This window comes from Canis lupus, chromosome 10, assembly GCF_048164855.1.
Source record: "Canis lupus baileyi chromosome 10, mCanLup2.hap1, whole genome shotgun sequence".
Lineage (NCBI taxonomy): Eukaryota > Metazoa > Chordata > Mammalia > Carnivora > Canidae > Canis > Canis lupus.
The window spans coordinates 47,249,699-47,269,882 of record NC_132847.1 but is presented as its reverse complement, the minus strand read 5'-3'; the positions used below and the strand labels follow the sequence as shown (position 1 = coordinate 47,269,882).

The following is a 20,184-nucleotide window of genomic DNA, read 5'->3' as shown; positions in this document are numbered from 1 at the left end:
ATGGGGTCATAGATTTCCTGACAGTTATGAATAACAAAGAAAGGCATTATTATGGGAAAATTTGAGTAGACTTTTCTTAGACTGATAGAAAACTCACATGCCCCAAATTTTAGGATTTCTGTAGTGTCTGAGAAATGCTTGGATTTGAGGATGGTGTCCAGGAATAATCTATTGGAGCCAGGTAAAGTGGGCAAGAGTCTCTTCTTGCCAAGACCCCCACCGCTTGGTAGCCTGTGAAGTACAGAATCTAAATCATAGAATGTAGGGTTAGACGGACACTTAGAGATAGATTTTTGAAGTCAGAGGGGTGAATTTACTTGTCCAAGGTCACAGTGCTAACTTGAGGGCAAAATCAGGCTGACATACAGGTCCTCTGACCTCAGTGCCATCCGTGTAAGCCTTTCACCAGCATGCAGAGAACTCTCGTCCCTCTGCCTCCACTAAGAGGAGCAGCCCATCTGCAGTCAAAGGAGAGGGAATTGTGGAGGCTGGAGGCTGTCACTATTTTGAAGCCAGAAAGGAAGGCCATAACTGAAGCTTTTTCTGATACTTCACAGGGGCTTCTCAGCTCTGTGGGGAAGATGATAGCAAAGGAGGAAACCCTATGTTAAGTCTGCCACCCCTAGTATTTCTCGAAGTTATTTAGAATTCTGTGAATAATGACTGGTTTCCCAGATTCCTGGATCAGTTCAGGCCTAGAGAAGTGGCTTGGAATAAGTTTCTTTGTTGTTGTTGTTGTTGTTGTTTTTTAAAAGATTTTATTTATTTATTCATGAGAGACACACACACAGAGAGAGAGAGACAGAGACAGAGAGGCAGAGACACAGGCAGAGGGAGAAGCAGGCTCCATGCAGGGAGCCCGACGTGGGACTAGATCCTGGGTCTCCAGGATCATGCCCTGGGCCGAAGGTGGCGCCAAACCGCTAAGCCACCGGGGCTGCCCTTGGAATAAGTTTCTTGAGAGATTTCCCCTACATCTAAAATTAATGTGTTTATGTATTCATTTACTTGTATCTCTAGTGCTTAACACATAGTGTACGTTCCATAAATATTTATTGAACAAATAGGTATATGTTTCACCATTTTACCTTATGACTGTATTTTAATTTAATTAAATTGAATTTCAGGGCAGCCCAGGTTGCTCAGTGGTATGGGATAGCCAAGTGGAGATGGATGTATGGGATTAAATGAGGATAGGAGACTGATCTAGATGGGAGAGATAGATTTGAAATTATTAGCAGAAGCTATAGGTGATAATTTAAGACCATAAGAATCAGTTGGTTTATCTAAGGTTGGAAGAGAAGTGTGAGCGAGTATCAGAACCTTAAGAAGCACCTGTGTTTAAAAAGTGGGCAGTGGAAGAGGAAACCAAGAAGGATGTTCACAGGGGCGTGAAGAGAATGAAGATGGAGTATTTTGACCCTCCATCTGTTTCTGCCTCTTTATCCAAATGACTCCTCATAATCCTTCTTAACATGTACTCTTAATCAGCCATTTTCTTTTTTTTAAAATTTTCTTTTTAATTTTTATTTATGATAGTCACACACAGAGAGAGAGAGGCAGAGACACAGGCTGAGGGAGAAGCAGGCTCCATGCACCAGGAGCCCGACGTGGGACTCGATCCCGGGTCTCCAGGATCACGCTCTGGGCCAAAGGCGCTAAACTGCTGCGCCACCCAGGGATCCCAATCAGCCATTTTCAATTAAACTGTATTGATTTATACCTAATCCCATTTTATAGATGAGCTGTTTGAAGGTCAGAGAGGGTAATTAATTTATTTTAGCCTAAGGTCAAAGTCTTTGTGCTCCTCTAACATATACCTTCCATGAAATGCATCTTGTTACGAGGTATGTACCTCTGAGACCTTGGCAGATGATCAACTGGATTGAAAGTTGGTTTGGTTATTTCACTTCTGCCTTTTGGGGCTATAGGAGTTGGGGTATGTTTCGGTTTCCTATGACTGCCATAACAGATTTCCAAAAACAGCATGGTTTAAAATAATAAATTTTGTTTTTAAAGATTTTTTTTTATTTATTCATGAGAGACACACAGAGAGAGTCAGAGACATAGGAAGAGGCAGAAGAAGGCTTCCTGCAGGGAACTCAATGCGGACTCGATCCCAGGACCCCGGGACCATGACCTGAGCCGAAGGCAGACGCTTAACCACTGAGCCTAAAATAAGAAATTTATTTTCTCACAGTTCTGGAGACTAAAAGTCCAAAATCAAAATATCGTCATGACCATTTTCCCTACAAATCTTCTTTTGCCTCTTCTAGCTTCTGGTAGTTCTTGGTAATTCTTGGTGTTCCTTGGCTTGTTAGATGCATCCAGTCTCTGCCTGCGTAGTCACATGACATCCTCCATGTGTCTGTGTCCCTGTGTCTTCCAGACATTGCCTTTAGGTATTTTTGGTAGCAGCCTGCATAGCTCCTTATTTTGCAGTTACTAAATATCAACTTTTCATGTAAATTATCAGTATTTTTCCCACCCACAATACAATGAAGATGTCATTATTCTTAAAGAGGAAATGGAAGTTTGGAAATATTAAGGGACCTGCCTGAGATCACGTAGCTAGAAACCTACAGAATCAGGATTCCAGCCCAGGTCTCTCTGAGGCCATATTGTGTTTTTATAGGATCTAGGGTTGTGACAGGTTTGGCGTAAAATCCATTGTGGTTTCTATGCACTAACAGCCTGTTTCATTCCCAAAAGGATTTGAGGCAGTTTACAAAATGTATATAAGAGAATACAAAGTATTTAAAGAAATCAGAGTTGAGGAAAAACATATATAAGTAAACAAGATGAAGTCAGTGGTATAGTTGGAACATAAGAATGCCTGTCATAATGTCCAGTGTCATTATTGAAAAGGGCTGCAGATCTGTCCCTGGGCTTTCTAGAAGCAAAGAGGAAATGTGATCTGTTAAAGTAATCACAGTGTCCAAAAGATAAAACAAACCTATCAGCAAAGCTAAATCCTCAGTAGAAACAATGTTTTTCTTGGTACTGAGCCCTGGGAGGCATTTCTCTGTGGGCCTTCAAGAAGAGAGCACTGTGGAATTTCCTGGGTAAAGACCCCAGCCTGCCTTACAGGAGTGACTACCACCACATGCGTTGCTGGGGTGATTCTTGTAACGTCCCTCTGTATAGGCAGATGTCACATTGCCAATGCGCAGTTCCTTGGCAGGCATTCTGCAGGGGCTTATTGAGTTTTCTCATGTTGAGTTACAGAATGGAGTTCTTTAGTTCAGCCGAGTTTGGATAGCATGTCTTCACCATGGCTCAAAGTGGGGAAAAGTGTGGTCACTTGAGAATGCTGGCATTCTCAGGGACATTCAGTGTGGAGAGACTGCCTTGACATTTCCAGAGCCTCTGGCCAGATCCAATTCTGCATTTCTTATTATATGTACAGAGGAACGTCTGGGAAACCTATTTGTAGGCAAAGCTCTCCTCCAGTTAGTCAGAACTGGGAAAACAAGTTATTCTGTCATATTGACCCAGTGCCATAAGCCAAAGTGAAGTGTGCCCTGGATTTCCACATGGTCATGGCTTTGATTGGCTGTACTCCTCTAAGGGTGATAGTCCTAGATATGGCAATCCAAGGAAGTGGCTTATAGTTTTACTCTGCATTGAGGTGACTTTTGTTTCTTCTGAAAGAGCTTCTTCAGAAGTTGGGTAGCTTAAAATTCAAAGCCTGGATAGGCTTGTGTGATACTATAGGTAATTAGATATTATGACATGTCATTTTGGGATGATCAGTTTTTGCAAACTTGGCTATTTTTTATTTAATAGTAAGACTCACTGTGTGGAAAGGGCCAAATGGATGGCCCCAGAATTAAAATTTCTTTATAGTCCCAGGGGAGACACAGAAATTGGTTTTGCTTTATAAACATGCCTGCCAGGACAAGACAGTAACACTTCTTGACAATGTGATAATACAGTTTCTCATGGATGGTCCATGGGACAAAGAATGGTGAAATTAACTGTTGCCTATATTGCCCATCCATTCATCCACCCATCTCTGAGGATATGTTGCCTGAAACATGGTAATAAAAAAAGAAAAAAGAAAAGTTCATGTCCTAATAGAGTGTCTAGATTTCCAGGCAATAGAGAATAAAATTATAGGGTATTATAAGTGCTGTGAAGGGAATAAACAGGGCAGGAGGGTAATTGAGGTGATGGCTGAACTGAGTCTTGAAGGATGATGAATAGTCAGTCATGTAAAGAGCTGGAGGGAAAACATTTCAGGCAGAGAGAACTGGAAGTTCAAAAAGCCCTGATAGGAAAGAATTGGGGGATATTCAAGGAACACAAAGGAGATTAGTTGGGTTGGAGTGAAGGGAATGGGAGATTGGTACTAAGATAGATTGGATGGGGTAGGGGATGGCAGGCCATGTAGGAGTTCTAATTCTATCCTTTTTTTTTTTTTTTTCTAATTCTATCCTAAGACCAGTCAAGATACATGAAAGAATTTTAAGCCAGTGGGTGGTGTGATATGACTTGTGCTTTAGAGAGATTGCTTTGGGCACCCTTAGAGGGGAACCATTTGGAGAAGGGGCAAGAGTGGAAGCAAGGAACCCAGGTCGAGAGTAGATATTTTGGTATAGCAGATTAGAGCTCTGGTGGTCTAGATAAAAGAAGGAGCAGTGGAGATGGAGAGAAGACTGATTTGAGAGATGTTTTTAATAAGTTATTTTGGATGCATTTGGGCCCAGGTGAACAGCTGTGATCATCAAAGGCAGTTTTTCAGAAGTGCCATTGATTATCCGTTTACATAAAAGGTCTTTACAGCATTAACAGGACAGTTTTTTGATAACCAGTAAGTAATGTTATTTGGCATTACATCTTTAACTTGATGGCCTTAAACTAGGTTGGGTCCCATGTACTTTGGACAACAAAACAAATAATTTACTTAATTGGACTTTATTATGGTTGAAGCTTCAGTTTCTGAGAGTGTCTCCTGATATATTTCCAATGTGCACACAGGACAAATACATATTCCTGTACACTTTAATATTTAAATAAAATGTATTTTTATGATCAGTTTAAACTATGGATTACTATCAATGATCAAATCATAATGGAGGGATCCCTGGGTGGCGCAGCGGTTTGGCGCCTGCCTTTGGCCCAGGGCGTGATCCTGGAGACCCAGGATCGAATCCCACATCGGGCTCCTGGTGCATGGAGCCTGCTTCTCCCTCTGCCTATGTCTCTGCCTCTCTCTCTCTCTTTGACTATCATAAATAAAAAATAAAAATAAAAATAAATTTTAAAAAATCATAATGGAATATAGTCGTACAATTCTAAAGTTAAGAAAGTGATCCTAATCTGTCATTTACTAAATGTAGGTGAGAGCCTATACCTCACAACTCCAATTCCCACCAGCTTGTTTTTTTTTTTTTAAGATTTTATTTATTTATTCATGAGAAACAGAGAGAGAGAGGAGAAGCAGAGACATAGGCAGAGGGAGAAGCAGTCTCCATACAAGGAGCCCGATGTGGGGCTCGATCCTGGGACTCTGGGATCATGCCAGACACTCAACCACTAAGCAACCCAGGTGTCCCACCCACTTTTTTTTTTTTTAAAGAAGTCTCAGAAATGTCTAGTTCTCAGAAAATGTCTACTTGCATGAATGCTCTTGCACAAACTATCCTTTCCTTCTTTGAAACACCGGTGCTTAATAAGCTGAGATCAAGATGTCCTTATCACTGAAATCAAGTAACAGCAGACTTTTCATGTGTCACAGAAAAATTAAATAAATTAAATGAATATTCTATATCTTAAGATTTTCAACAACATTCTTCTTAAACTTTTGGAACTTTTGATGGTTTACCTAGAGTAAAACCTAGTCTACAATGATATAGTTTTAGATTATTTAGTTATTTCATAACCCAGTATCTGATTTGGCATATGATGATTAGGTTTACTATTTTACAAATAATCTGACAGTATTTCGTAACTTTGCAAAAATCTCAGGACTTCCAGATAGAGGCTGCTTTAACAAACACATTCAAGAAAGTAGAATGGATCAAACATGATAGAAGCATTTCTTACATATATAAAGTTTAGAACTGTGGTGCTTGAGCTCCGGTTGGCCTTTTCCCAAGCAGTGGTCAGGGACACAGAAACCCTCTATCTTGTAGCTCTGGCTTTCAGGGTTTCCAGGCTTATCTCCATCAAGCTAGGGCAGAATGGCAAGAGCTGGAGAGGTGTGCATGGGAGCATTATATGAGCAGGCTTGGAGGGGCACATATTACCTCCAGCCATATCCCGTTGGTGGAACTTAGTCACATAGTCATAGTCACAGCTAAGTGCAAGGGATGCCAGGAAATGTAGTACAGCTCTGTGCCCAGGATGAAGAGAGAATAGTGTGATAAACAGCTAGCCCATCTCTGCCATATTCTTGATTCAGTTGGAGAAACAGCTAGCAATCGCAATGTGTTGGCATTATATGAGTTGGCTTAGGGGTTGGGCTGGCACGATGAAACATGCTGTAGACACTCAACAAAGATTTTCTAGAATCCATAAGCAGCTTTCTAATGGGGTTATTTTCCTTTTTACTGAAGAGCAGCAACAGAAGTATTGTTGAAATAAAAAAATTTGTTTTTTTTCCCCAAAATTATACAAATAAGAGAAATTATTAATTTGGTGGCTTTTTAAAAAGCATGTTTTCCTTACAAGATATATATTTTGGTAGAAAGATACTGTCATTAACTTTCTTTAAAAAACAGAACCCATAGTTCATATTTCCCATGGAGACCAACCTGCAGAAGTTTCTTTAGTATCATTGCAGCTAATGTTACATTGGGCATCAAGCATGCGTCAAGCGTCAAGCACAGCGTTACTAAGTTTGCATATAGCATTTCACTTTATCACCAAAAGAATCTACAAGATTTACAGTTTTTGAAAAACTGTAAAATGTAAAAGTTTTTTTAACTTTTAAATTTTTATTATTGAAGTTAATCTATTAAGTGAAAATAAATGTCTTGAGTGTATCATGTTCTAGATAATTGATTTCTAAGAATCATTTCAGAGGTGAATGATTATCATTTCCAAATGCTGAATCTGTAGCACATGATTTTGTAACTGGACGTTATTCAAAAGATATTTGTTGAGTGTCTACTGTGTATCAGACACTTTTCAGAAGCTGGAGCTACTCTGACTCACAGATTCTTTCAGCCTTGGCCTCACCAGTAGATCTGAGGGGACTTAGCCAAATAGCCATGGTAGCTGCTAAAACAAGCACCAGGGGACAAACCATTCAGTGTCATCCCCTGTACTGAATGCCATTGTGTAGCTGTTTCCTGAAACAATGAAGAAATCAACTGAGACCTGGAAACTCCTCATCAAAAAGCAGTTTGTTTGTTTTGTTTGTTTGTTTTGCCAGTCCTGGTTGCTGTAAGCTGACTTACTCTAAACCAGTGTGTATTTATAAGAGCCTGTGTTATGAGTGACATGCTAAGGAATGCAAAGTAGATTGAGAGATGCCCAGTAGGGAGAAATTAAGCACTGTGCATGATATGACAAGTAACAAGACTGGGATGATGAGTACATACTTTGTGAATTTGCAGATATACAGAGGACCCTTCTGGCTGGAAAGATATCAGGGAGAAGGAGGCAGTGAAGGATAAATAGAAGATACTTTTAGGTTTCCCCATTCTACCTCTTATTAGCTGTGTGACTGTGGGGGAATGTCTTACCTTGTGGAAGCCTCAGTTTCTTTATCTGCAAAGGAGGAACCATAACACCTAGTCATAGACATGATGATAAAAATGTAAAGTGCTTAGCACTTTAGTGTCTGAAGTATGGAAGACACTCAGTAAATAATATCAGAAAATACAATAAAAACTCAGTAAATAATTTTGAGTTTTGTTTGTAAAGTAGCAATATTGCATCATAGGACTGTGGTTAAGATGAAATAAGATGACATAATAAAAAGGGCTGGCATAGTGCCTACCTTGTGGTAAACATTCAATAAATATTTACTACTATTATTATGGAAGAAGAGATAGATGAAAGAAGGCATCTCAGACATACAGAGGAGGCACATAGCCTGGTGTGGGCTTGGCAAGTTACCCAGTACTCTAGTACAGAGGATTTGTTCAGGTGAGTAGATAGTTGATGGTTGTAAAAATGTGTGAAACATAAATGAAGAGCCTCTTAATTAGGGATACTGAAGGGATACTCCAGAAGAAAGTCCATTGAATGATCTCTGAATATTCTTCTGAGATTTTGTGTATTTCTCAAGCTTCCAGTGATTTCTGAGAAAGACTACGGTGAATCAAACATCCATGCAGTAGAGTTCCAGAGTTATAGCCTGGAACACACCAGAAATAAGGGAATGAATGTACTCCTCTCTATTTTGACAGTAGCAACCATTTGCTGAAAGAAGAAAACGTTTTAGTTTTCATGTGGCAGTCTGCCTAAGTATTTGATTTGACAGGTAAGGGAGGAAAGCAAAACTCATAAGTATATTTGGTGACACACATTTCCTGCTCATTTTTTTCCCTTTAGTTTTGAGAACAGAGTTAAGGAAAAGGAAAAGAGAAGGAAAAACAATAACAACAAAAAACACCTAACTCTCCAGGAAATGAGTCTCCAGGCAGAACTGAGACACCTGAACAATATGTCACTTCATAATACGTTGTGTGTGTGAGTCAGTGAACGGGTTCTGGGTTTGCCAAAGTGCACCTGAGGGCTGGTGCAAGAGAAGAACTACTCCCTCATGGCAGGAAGCATGGCTTCAGGCATTAGGCTCTTAAGAGGAGCTGGAGATGTGCAGACACCTTGTAGAGCTGTTTTCATGACATTGACCAAAGCCAGAGGACAATCTAGTGCATCATTCCCAAAGTGTTCCATGAAATGTTACATGAAAAGTAAGTTGAATAATAGTGAAAGGGAATATAAGGGAAGAGAGAAGAAATGTGTGGGAAATATCAGAAAGGGAGACAGAACGTAAAGACTGCTAACTCTGGGAAACGAACTAGGGGTGGTAGAAGGGGAGGAGGGCGGGGGGTGGGAGTGAATGGGTGACGGGCACTGGGGGTTATTCTGTATGTTAGTAAATTGAACACCAGTAAAAAATAAATCAAAGAGCAGAAAAAAAAAAAAGAAAAGTAAGTTGAGAAAATTTAGAATTAAACAAGCTCAATAGGTTTCTTTACTGGAGGATTCCTCAAGACCTTTGACATGCCAGCATGAATTGTGAGTGTCCAAGGAGTGAAAGTATGAATTCTGTATTCCCTAAACTTACTATAAAGTGATAATTTTTGATGTAGAATATACATATAGTGGCCTGAGCAGCCCCCCTCGGGCAAGGCTGATTCAGGATCAGGAACACTAGGTTAAATTGTTTTTTGTTCTTGCCCTTCTCAGGGGATCCAGATCTAGACATGGATGTTTACGGGCAGCTTTGCCTTTTCAGCAGCCAAATGGGGGTCACTATCCAGGAGAGCACAGTCATTTGGAAAAACCTGATGGTAGGGATGGTAGGGTATAGTAGGGAAAATAATACCCACTCCCAAGATGTCTATATTAAAATCCCTAGAACCTGAGAATATATTACCTACATGTCAAAAAGGACTTTGCACATGTAGTTAGCTTAAAGTTACTGAGATGGGCCATTATCCTAGAGTATCAGGGTGGGCCTAGTGTAATCAAAGGGAGGCAAGTGGGTAAGGGTCTGAGGAGATATAACAGCAGAAGCAGAGGTTTGAGGAGTGTGGGGCCATGAGTCAGGGAATGTAGGCAGCCTCTAGAAACTGGGAAAGGCAAATAAATGGATTCTCCCCTAGAGCCTCCAGAAGGAACACAGCCCTGCCACCCATTTTTTTTTTATGATTTTTATTTTATTTATTTGAGAGAGAGAGAGAGAGAGAGAGAGTGAGAAAGAGAGCACAAACAGGGAGAGTAGCAGAGGGAGAGGGAGAAGGAGAGAAGCAGGCTCCCCACTGAGCAGGGAGCCTGATACGGAGGCTCAATCCCAGGAATCCGGGATCATGAGCTGAGCTGAAGGCAGGCGCTTAACCAGCTAAACCATCCAGGTGCCTCCATTTTAGATTTCTGACCTGCAAACTATAGAGTAATACATTTTTGTTATTTTAAGCCACTAAGTTTGTGGTTAGGTAATTTGTTATAGCAGCCATAGGAAACTAATACATGGGATTTGATATTGGCCTCACCTTTTCTGTGCTTGAAAGTACATGGATAATATACCTCAGTACTCTAAGATACTGACACTTGAGGGAGAGGCCTGCTACTTACCTCTATCAGACCAAGGGAATCCTGCTTTCTGGATGTCCTTCCTCCAGCTCCCTACTCCCCGGGCCAAACATCATTCTGGCTCTTGCTGCCCTGCTTAGATATGCAGTGACTAATCATCAACAAGCTCTGAAAGAAGCGCTGTGACTGGTCACTGGTCAGTGATGTGTACCTGTTATTTGTGGACTGAAGAGCCACTTGCCCAGTTTGTACTTCTTATATATACTAATATAATATTCTGTGGCCACTGAAATCTGAACCTGGTTGTTACTGGAGTAGTTATTTAACCAGACCATGGTCATTGAAATGTATGCTTATTAGAACCATAAAAAAATGAGGATTGCATATATTTAAATTATGGCACAAATTCTACAGTATGATTGCTTTAACTAGACTGGTGGGCAGTCATGCCCTCATGCATCACTGAATGCCAGAGTCCGAATGTGGCTGGTGCAAGTGTTAAGGATGACTGTAAACTACGTATGAATTGGAAGTTGAGTAAAGGAGTTGCGCCTGGGTGGCTTAGTCACTTAAGCATCTGACTCTTGATTTTGGCTCAGGTTGTGAACTCAGGGTCATGAGATTGAGCCCTGCGTGGGGCTCTGCACTGGGCATGGAGCCTGCTTGAGATTCTCCCTCTTTCCATTTGCCTCTCCTCCCGGCCTACTCTGTCTAAAAAGAAGAAGGAGAAGAAAGTAGTAGTAGTAGTAGTAGTAGTAGTAGAGTAGTAGTTAGGCAGTTGGGCAAAAGATAGTGCAGCATTATTTGTATCTTGTTTCTGATGATCACAACTCAGTTCTCTAGGAAACAGATTCTGAGATGCTGAGATTGAGTTTTATTGGGGACTACTTATGGAACAACAAAGCCTGGCACAAAACGAGGGCATCAGAATTAGGTAGAGGGGAAGGTTGACTGTGTTACAGGTGGGGTTGGTCATGGTGGGCTCTGGAACACAGATGGCTCTAAGGCAAGGAGGCTGGGTCTTTGTGTCCATCCGCCAGTCACTGGATAGGGGCTGCACAGACCTCAGTAGATAAAGGCCCTCCAGAAAGGCCCTCAGATGAGAGCTGGCAGGCTCCAGTACTCCCAGCAATAAATGCTCTGGGCCTAAAGGGGTCTGGGCTGCACATCACAGGGCCCACTATACCAATTATTCTATGATGCTGGTGCCATCAGACAGCCAGACTTTAGAGGGGCCTGAGAACTATTTCTAGCAAAACTCAAGTCAGAATCTGGGGCAAGTGAGCAGAAGAAGAGACAGATTTCCAGGAGAGCTGACAGACTGCCGGAGGAGGGAGGCAGGACCACCAGCCTCCAGCCCAGAGCTCCCTGCTTCCCACAGTAAAGAACAGAGTAAAGGCCTCTGGGGCCTGGATTGGCCTCCACATGACAACTTATTAATTTGAGAGAAGTTGAAGGTCTTGTGCGTTGGTCTTGTCTGGGCCTTTTGGGGTACTTGGACTCTGAACTGGAGCCGAGGGAGGAAATAACAAAAACTTGAAATAGAAAGTTGCTAGGTTTGACGTTTATAAGTCAGTTTTTCCTCTAGTAAAATATAGATATCTTGTAAAGAAGAGATGAAGGGTTTTTTTTGACTGCCTGCCCCTCCTCCCCCATCCTCCTTTTTTCTTTTTGTTTCTTAGACCCTGCACATATAATCCGCTCCTCTGCAGTTTACCAGGCTCTTTATCCAGTCATAAAGAACTGGATGCCTGGAGTCTGGCTCCCGCCTCCCTGAACTGAAAAGCAGTGGAGTCAGTACCTCTCATTCTCCGAAGTGACTGATCAATTCACACTGAAGGTTTTGGGGATCACCCCCTGCAAAGGAGGGGCTGGAAGATCCCTGAAGTCAGTAGGGAGATGACCAGGGTTATAATAGAGGACTTTGTCACAAAGGGCTGACAGTGTGTTTTAGAATTGCTGATCTCAGTGCTTAGGCTAAATGCCAGATAAAAAAAGATTAGTGCACACTTCATGTGATATTCTCTTTAGAAAGCCTGAAGATGCCCCTCGCCTGTAAGGAGTTAGTTTTGACATCCTGGTGGACTGAGCGTTGGGAGGCTACCCACACAGGCTCTTCATCTGGAGAACCAAGTTTGATGTGTTGAGGGTAGCTGCCTGGAGAGGCTGAGTTAGAAAAGATGCTGAAGATGAGAAGAGCTACTGGCTGAATGGCTGATGGCTGCCCTGACTGGGCACCTGTGCTTTGGGGTAGGGGGTGGAGCAGGGAACCTGCTGTATGTTTGGCCATCTGGGGGCTCGAGTTTCCAACAGTTCTCAGTTGGCTGAAAGGTGTTTTCGTTTGTTTGTTTGTTTGTTTGTTTGTTTTAAAACATACCCAAGGCTTACCTTTAACCCATGGTGGGATATATTACAGTTTTTGAGTTATTCAGAGGTAATGTGTTGAACGTAGGATGGTAAGTTGAAGAGGTACTTTAATTGCCTAGTCTCTAGACTTTAGGGAAAAAGTGAAGAATAATTAAATCCCCAAACGAGGGTTTGGATGAGGAAGAGATAGTGGAATTAGAAGGTATAAATAGTCTTTGGTGTTGATATTGTGTAGGACACACAGATCGGTGACTCTATTTGTATAGTTCTAGGTAGGTCCTGTGTGTCTGGACCAGTGGATATAAGGTTTGTTTTGGTTTAAAATGGAGAATTCTCTCATCTCATTTGATCTAATAGCGGGCAGTGAAGTATGACAATAGGGCTTATAGCACTATGTTTAGCAAATGATCACTAGAAAGTGAAGATCTACCTGATTGGTAGGGAGAGGGAATGTATGTGTTTGGGAAAAAATTGAGAGAGCTGAACTGGTGGCAAAAAAGTGAAGGACAAACATGGTTAGGGTCCTTATCCTTTTTGTTGATAGTGTTGCTTTACCTGAAGGAGCATCAAGGACTATGTAGAGGTAAAAAAAAAAAAAAATGTTTTTTAAGATTTTATTTATTTATTTGAGAGAGCCAGAGAGAGAGAGAGAGAGACTGAGACCATGAGCATTAGCAGTGGGGAGGGGCAGAGGGAGAGGGAGAAGCAGACTCCCCACTGAGCAGGAAGCCTGATGTGGGACTTGATCCCAGGACCCTGACATCATGACCTGGGCCAAAGGCAGCCACTTAACTGACTGAGCCACCCAGGCATCCTATAGATAAAATGTTAATTATAATTTTAAAATTTCCTTTCACCCAGCAACATCTGCAAAAAACAAAGGCTGCCCCAAAATATCAATTCTCTGACACTTTCCCTTGCTGGAAGTATATTACTTTGCTTAACACGGAGTCCTCATCTCATAAATAGCATTAAAAAAAAGATTTTTTTAAAGATTATATTGCTGTAATTGGAGTTTTAAATTAGGACTCTTTTCGTCTGTTCGTGAAGGACACCTGTTTGTGCTTTCTGTAATTTAAATTGCATGATAAGGCAGCTTGCAAAAGAACTTTGCATTTCTCACAAGACACCTTATAGGTAGAAAGTCAGTTTTCCGAGTACAGGGAAGTTGAGATGTAGAAAGAAACTAATCAAGGTGAAACAGACTCAAAGTGACTTTGGCACCTCCATTCTGGATATCTGGTTTTTGGTATACTCACTTTAATGGGGATTTTTAAAATCATTATTTGAAGTTTTCAATAGTTCTGAAGTCTATTCAAGTATTCCACAGCATTTAAGAATAAGATGTAGTTGGCTCAGCGGTTTAGCACCGCCTTCAGCCCAGGATGTGATCCTGGAGACTGGGGATCAAGTCCCACATCGGGCTCCCTGCATGGAGCCTGCTTCTCCCTCTGCCTGTGTCTCTGGCTTCTCTCTCTCTCTCTCTCTCTCTCTCTGTGTCTCTCATGAATAAATAAATAAAATCTTAAAAAAAAAAGAATAAGATATAGTTAAGCTGGTGTAAAAGACAGAAATCTAAGTTGAAACTGTATAAGACTAAAAGGTTGATTTTTACATGAAAAATTCACAAACATTTAGAGATACTTGTATATTGTGAACAGTTCAAAATAAAACTTAATGGCAAAATTATAATTCTGTCTGATATAAGACAGCTCTGAAAGTTGTAAACAATATCTAAAAAAATCATGCCCCCAAGCTGAGATCCTTCAGTCTTAGAATACAGTTTTCCTGTACACACACACACACACACACACACACACACACACACACACACAGAGCCATTCATTTCCTGCTTTAACTTGTCCCTTGGAAGGTAGGATAGTGGCATAATATGACTCATTTCCCTCACAAATTGGATGTTGCCATCCTAACGAGAAATAGCATGGGTTGGAAAGCAAATTAGTAAATATTAAAGTGTCTGTCCTAGGAAACTGTTTAAGTTGGATGATGAATGATGGAGTTACTCATCTGAAAATGTACACTGGATTAGATGTGATTAATATTCCACTTACTAGATGAAGATGTCTTAACCTGACACATTTCCTTTCCATGTGCTTTATTTTTTTTTTAATTTATTTTTTATTGGTGTTCAATTTACTAACATACAGAATAACACCCAGTGCCCGTCACCCATTCACTCCCACCCCCCGCCCTCCTCCCCTTCTACCACCCCTAGTTCGTTTCCCAGAGTTAGCAGTCTTTACGTTCTGTCTCCCTTTCTGATATTTCCCACACATTTCTTCTCCCTTCCCTTATATTCCCTTTCACTATTATTTATATTCCCCAAATGAATGAGAACATATAATGTTTGTCCTTCTCCGACTGACTTACTTCACTCAGCATAATACCCTCCAGTTCCATCCACGTTGAAGCAAATGGTGGGTATTTGTCATTTCTAATAGCTGAGTAATATTCCATTGTATACATAAACCAGGCCAGAAAGGACTGGCAGGATATATTCAGGGTTCCATGTGCTTTAAATGAGGACCCTGAGTTCATCTTGCTGAGACTATTAGAATAGTGATTCGTTTACATGATTACTTGCTTCATGAGCCTAACGTGTTAATGGGCTTGCTTTCTTAGTCATCCTTTAGAGAGGGTTCTTATTTGATTGTTGAATCATAAAGAGACAGGGTTCTTGGATTCCAGCCTCATCCTCTGGCTTACCTGTGATTTTGCTTTGTTCCTTAGTCTTTTCATACATAAAAGAAATAAATTATTAGCAGTAGCTCTAAGTTGTAAAGATAAATGCATTTGCTTATTTAAATCCTCAAGCAAGATCTTTATTTTTTTCTAGTAAAATCTTTAAATTGTATAACTCTAGTACATTATTCATATTTTAATGAAAGGAGGAAAACATACCCCAGATGAATTTAGGAATTTGATTAGGGTAAATTGGTCAGACAGTTTAGAATTTAAATTCATGATTCTCTTCTCATCCATTTCCTGGATGGTAATTGATGCATATACAGATAAATTTAGTGACATGCTCTTTAAAAATTGTATGTTAAGATCTTGTTCTTTGAATCAGAGGTTATATCCTGGCATTCTATTTTGGCCCTCAGAGATGTTTTATTTGTTCACAGAATGCACTGATTTTTCTTTTTAGTTGTCAACTTCTAGAAACACAGAGAATTCACACAAAAATTGGGATTACCAGTTACTCGTGAAAAATCAGGTCTGCCTGGGTGGTTCATTGGTTTAAACTATTGACTCTTGGTTTCTGCTTAGGTTGTAACCTCAGGATCTTGAGATCAACCATCCCCCTAACCCCAGAGGCTCCATGCTCAGCACCAGTCTGCTTGAATTCTCTTTCTTTGCCCCTCCTGCTCTTGCTCTCTCTCTTCCTAAAATAAATAAATCTTTTTTTTTTTTAAAGAAAAATCAGAAAAGCAACAGCTGCTAGTGCTAACTGTCCCCCATAAATAGTACGTACGCCCCAGCATTATTTGTCTCTTCCTCTACTGGACAGTTCAACACACTTGAGTATGAGACCCTGATTCTACAAATCACAGTGTTCTCTGTTGGCCTAGATGGGAAAATTGGCATTGAGAATAAATCCTTTAGGCATCAAGTGGTATTCCTATTCAAAGAGATTAGGTACCTGCAGGAAGATTTAGGGTACCTCTGCCTAAGGAACTGTTGCTTCCTAAGAAGTGTGTTCTAACTTTTTTTTTATTTGTCCAAAAATACATTTGTAAATTGTTTACCAAGACTGTGGCATAACCAGCCCTCCCCTCCCAACACACACACGTCACAGCTTATTCTAGCAACTCCTCTAATTAATAGTCTAGCACAGCTCATAAGATTCCCAAAGCCAATTAAACAATGCTCACCCTGTACCTCCCAGTAGATTGGAGAGTAGCTTGGCCAACGCTATGATTGATATGAAAAGTAACAACGTCTTTTTAAGCACTTCTAGCACTGTTGTTACTCTATGAGGCACAAGCTTTCAACACAGTGGCCTTTTATCCTCTGTGCTTTTGGAGTGTGAGAACACCACGAAGGCTACAAGCCCCACAACGTTTCCTCTGGGCTGGGAATAAAGGTGGGGGAGGGGAGAGAGGAGCGGGCAGCAGGGAATGACAGTAGGGGGAGGGGGCTGGCAGCTGTCATCTGAATAGTATTTCCCTCTTTCATTATCCGTTGTTCTAAACCTCCATCCATTCATATTCATGGTTTCCACCTCTCTGCACACGGCCAAGGCTAACTTCCTTTGCACATTTTATTTCCTTGCCTGTCTGGGATTTTCATTTGGATTTCTAAGAATCATTGAACTGTTTCAGAAAAAGGATCAGCTAGTAGAAACTGGAGATGGTTGATAGAGAATCTCCTGGGAGGAATTTATTTAAATATAACAAGTTAATGCCAAAACTATATGGTATTAGTTAAGTTTATGTTCGCTGATCTTTATTTATTTTCATTTATTTCTTGCTAATCTTGTGATTATTTAATTCCATATGTATGAATGCTATATTCATGAGAGAAAAAAAATGAGGAAAACATTTTATATTCTAACTACCCAACCAGTACATATTTAATTTAGAAAATAAAACTACAAAAATTCAGGAGAACACAGAGAAGAAATTTAAAATTACCCTATCCTACCATCTAATTATTGTTACTTTTCAAATTTGTTTCTTTTTAGTCAAACATGTATGTATATTTTTAGGAAATTGAGGTAATTTTAGACAAGCTGTTTTATCATCTACTTGTTTATGTGTAATACTAAATCATAAATATTTCCATATCTTTAGATATTTGTGTTAAAGCTTTTAAAATATCTTTGTAGAATTACATTATATGGGTACCCCATGATTGATCTCTCTTTAGTAAGATAGGTTTTTCACATCCAAACTTTGTGCACATCTATGATTTTTCCTTTGGAAAAATTCCCAGAAGTAATTTGTGGGTCAAAAGGTTTAATTGGGCTTTATGGTGACCCCCAGGAAGGTTGAAGGAACTGAATGAACCTCCCAATGCCATTTTATGAAAGCTCTAAATAAGGAACTTTTCTGAGGATGTCTTTTTGGGAAGCTGCTCTCGATATTCTTTGGCTGCTTTTATCTAGATTTTCTTTTTCAACCTAGATATTTTTACTCTATAAAAAAGACTAACCATTTAAGTTTCTTAGTTTATAGGAAAATGTTTGGAAAAAGCCTAGGCCATCTTAATCATCATCCCAATTAACGTTTGTTTTATATCATAAATGGAAGACCAACTCTTCTATAAGAAAACATAAAAGTCAGCTGGGGAACATGTATTTGCTTTGAGAACTCTTGGCCAAGAAAATAAAATACTTAAAAATGACAGCAAAATGAGGCCATCGGGTGCTAAAAATGTTAAATTTTTTAAAAAAATATTTTATTTATTTATTCATGAGAGAGAGAAAGGCAGAGACACAGGTAGAGGAAAAGCAGGCTTCATGCAAAGAGCCCAATGTGGGACTCCATCCCTAGACCCCAGAAACACACCCTGAGCGAAAGACAGACAGAAGCTCAACTGCTGAGCTACCCTGGTATCCCAAAAATGTTAAAGAGTGATTTTAAAGTTCTCCAGAAGCCTAGGAAGAGTGTGTTTTGTAGGCCACTGTGTTGAGAAAGATGCAGTTTAGAATAGGTAAATTCCGTTACTGAGAAACTCTACTATGTTATGACTATCTGGGGTGACTTGAGTCAGAGCTAAGCTTTAAAACATGTCCAACATTCTTTGAATGATTGGTGAAATTCGAATATAAGCTGGATATTAGATAATAGTATACTAATACTAATACTAATAAAGGAGGGGGGAGGAAAAGGAAAAACAAATGTGGATAAATCTGGGTAACCTATGTGTGGTCATTCTTGCTACTGGTTTTGCAACTTTTCTGTAGGCTTGAAATAATTTCAAAATAAAAGGTTTAGTTTCTCTCTTTAAAAAGAAAGAAATAAAACACATCCAATTATAGTCCCCCTTCTCATAAATGTAATGCACCATATTTATTGGAGTCTTATTATCCTATTGACAAGATGACAGCTAACCACCCCCATATCTTTAAGTATTTAGGCTACACAACTAAAATTTTAAACGTATCTGGAGAGGTTTGGAAGTAGATATTATATGGTCTGTATTGTATGCACGGTATCCCAATTTGCAACAAAAGATCCGTAGGAACACAAGCCCTGAACTGTCCAGCTGAATTAGAACTTAAGGCTCTCATCCAAAGAATCATGTTATATAAACAGATCAAATCTGGATAAGTACTTCTTGGTATCATCTAATGAAACTTAAATTTTCAGTGGTCCCTCCGAAATTTAACAAGGTTTCTTTTCTTTTCTTTTTTAAGATTTTATTTATTTGTGCATGAGAGAAAGAGTGAGCAAGCGCACAAGCAGGGGGAGCAGCAGGCAGAAGGAGAAGCAGGTTCCTGGGTGAGCAGGGAACCCGATGTGGGGCTCAATCCTAGGACTCCGGGATTTTGTCCTGAGCCGAAGGCAGACACTTAACCAAGTGAGCCACCTACGTGTCCCTTTAACAAGGTTTCTAATTCCTAGCAGTAAAAATGGATGTTGCTATAGTAGCCAACTTGGCCAGTGTAACCTCCTGTTGTCTATGCAGTAAGACTAACCGTGTAAAGGTTACATGACTTGATTGTACAATCTGATGCCAGTGTGAAACTCCAGTTGGAAAACTCACTATATTTTGTCATAAAAACAATGAAGGGTTTTTAGTGATTCTTAATTACTTAGAAAATCTATAAATCGGAGCTGTTACATGCCTTAGAAGAATATCTATGCTAATTATAATAATATGTTGCCAGCATGATTGTTTTGTAAGAGATGTCCAGTTGAGGTGCTGGAAACTGTAGTTACTGTTCCTTAAGGGAAGAAGACCTCCCATGAAAGGAGAAAGGAGTTCTGGATCTTTCTTTCTTTTTCTTTCTTTCTTTTTTTTTTTTTTTTTTTACCTCATGCCTGTTAGGATGGCCATTATTTATTGGTGTTCAATTTACTAACATACAGAATAACACCCAGTGCCCGTCACCCATTCACTCCCACCCCCCGCCCTCCTCCCCTTCTACCACCCCTAGTTCGTTTCCCAGAGTTAGCAGTCTTTACGTTCTGTCTCCCTTTCTGATATTTCCCACACATTTCTTCTCCCTTCCCTTATATTCCCTTTCACTATTATTTATATTCCCCAAATGAATGAGAACATATAATGTTTGTCCTTCTCCGACTGACTTACTTCACTCAGCATAATACCCTCCAGTTCCATCCACGTCTCCACCAAACTACCTAGAAAACCTTCAAATTATCTTTTTCTTTCTTTTCTTTTCTTTTCTTTTCTTTTCTTTTCTTTTCTTTTCTTTTCTTTTCTTTTCTTTTCTTTTCTTTTCTTTCTTTTCTTTTCTTTCTTTTCTTTTCTTTTCTTTCCTTCTTTTCTTTCCTTCTTTTCTTTCCTTCTTTTCTTTCTTTCTTTCTTTCTTTCTTTCTTTCTTTCTTTCTTTCTTTCTTCTTTCTTCCTTTCTTCTTTTCCTTTTCCTTTTCCTTTTCCTTTTCC

General features: G+C 39.9%; 1 protein-coding gene across 4 annotated transcripts in view; it reads left to right on the top strand.

Moving 5' to 3' along the window:
- Positions 1–20,184, top strand: part of MOB3B (MOB kinase activator 3B) — a 190,441-nt gene that overhangs the window by 11,833 nt on the left and 158,424 nt on the right. The window contains exon 1 of one of the 4 annotated variants that reach the window (XM_072841592.1): positions 19,114–19,134. The exons of the other annotated variants lie outside the window; for them this stretch is intronic. The gene's annotated coding sequence lies outside the window, so the exon portion shown is untranslated. Of the gene's footprint in view, positions 1–19,113; positions 19,135–20,184 lie in introns of those variants that run through there. 4 annotated transcript variants of the gene reach the window in all.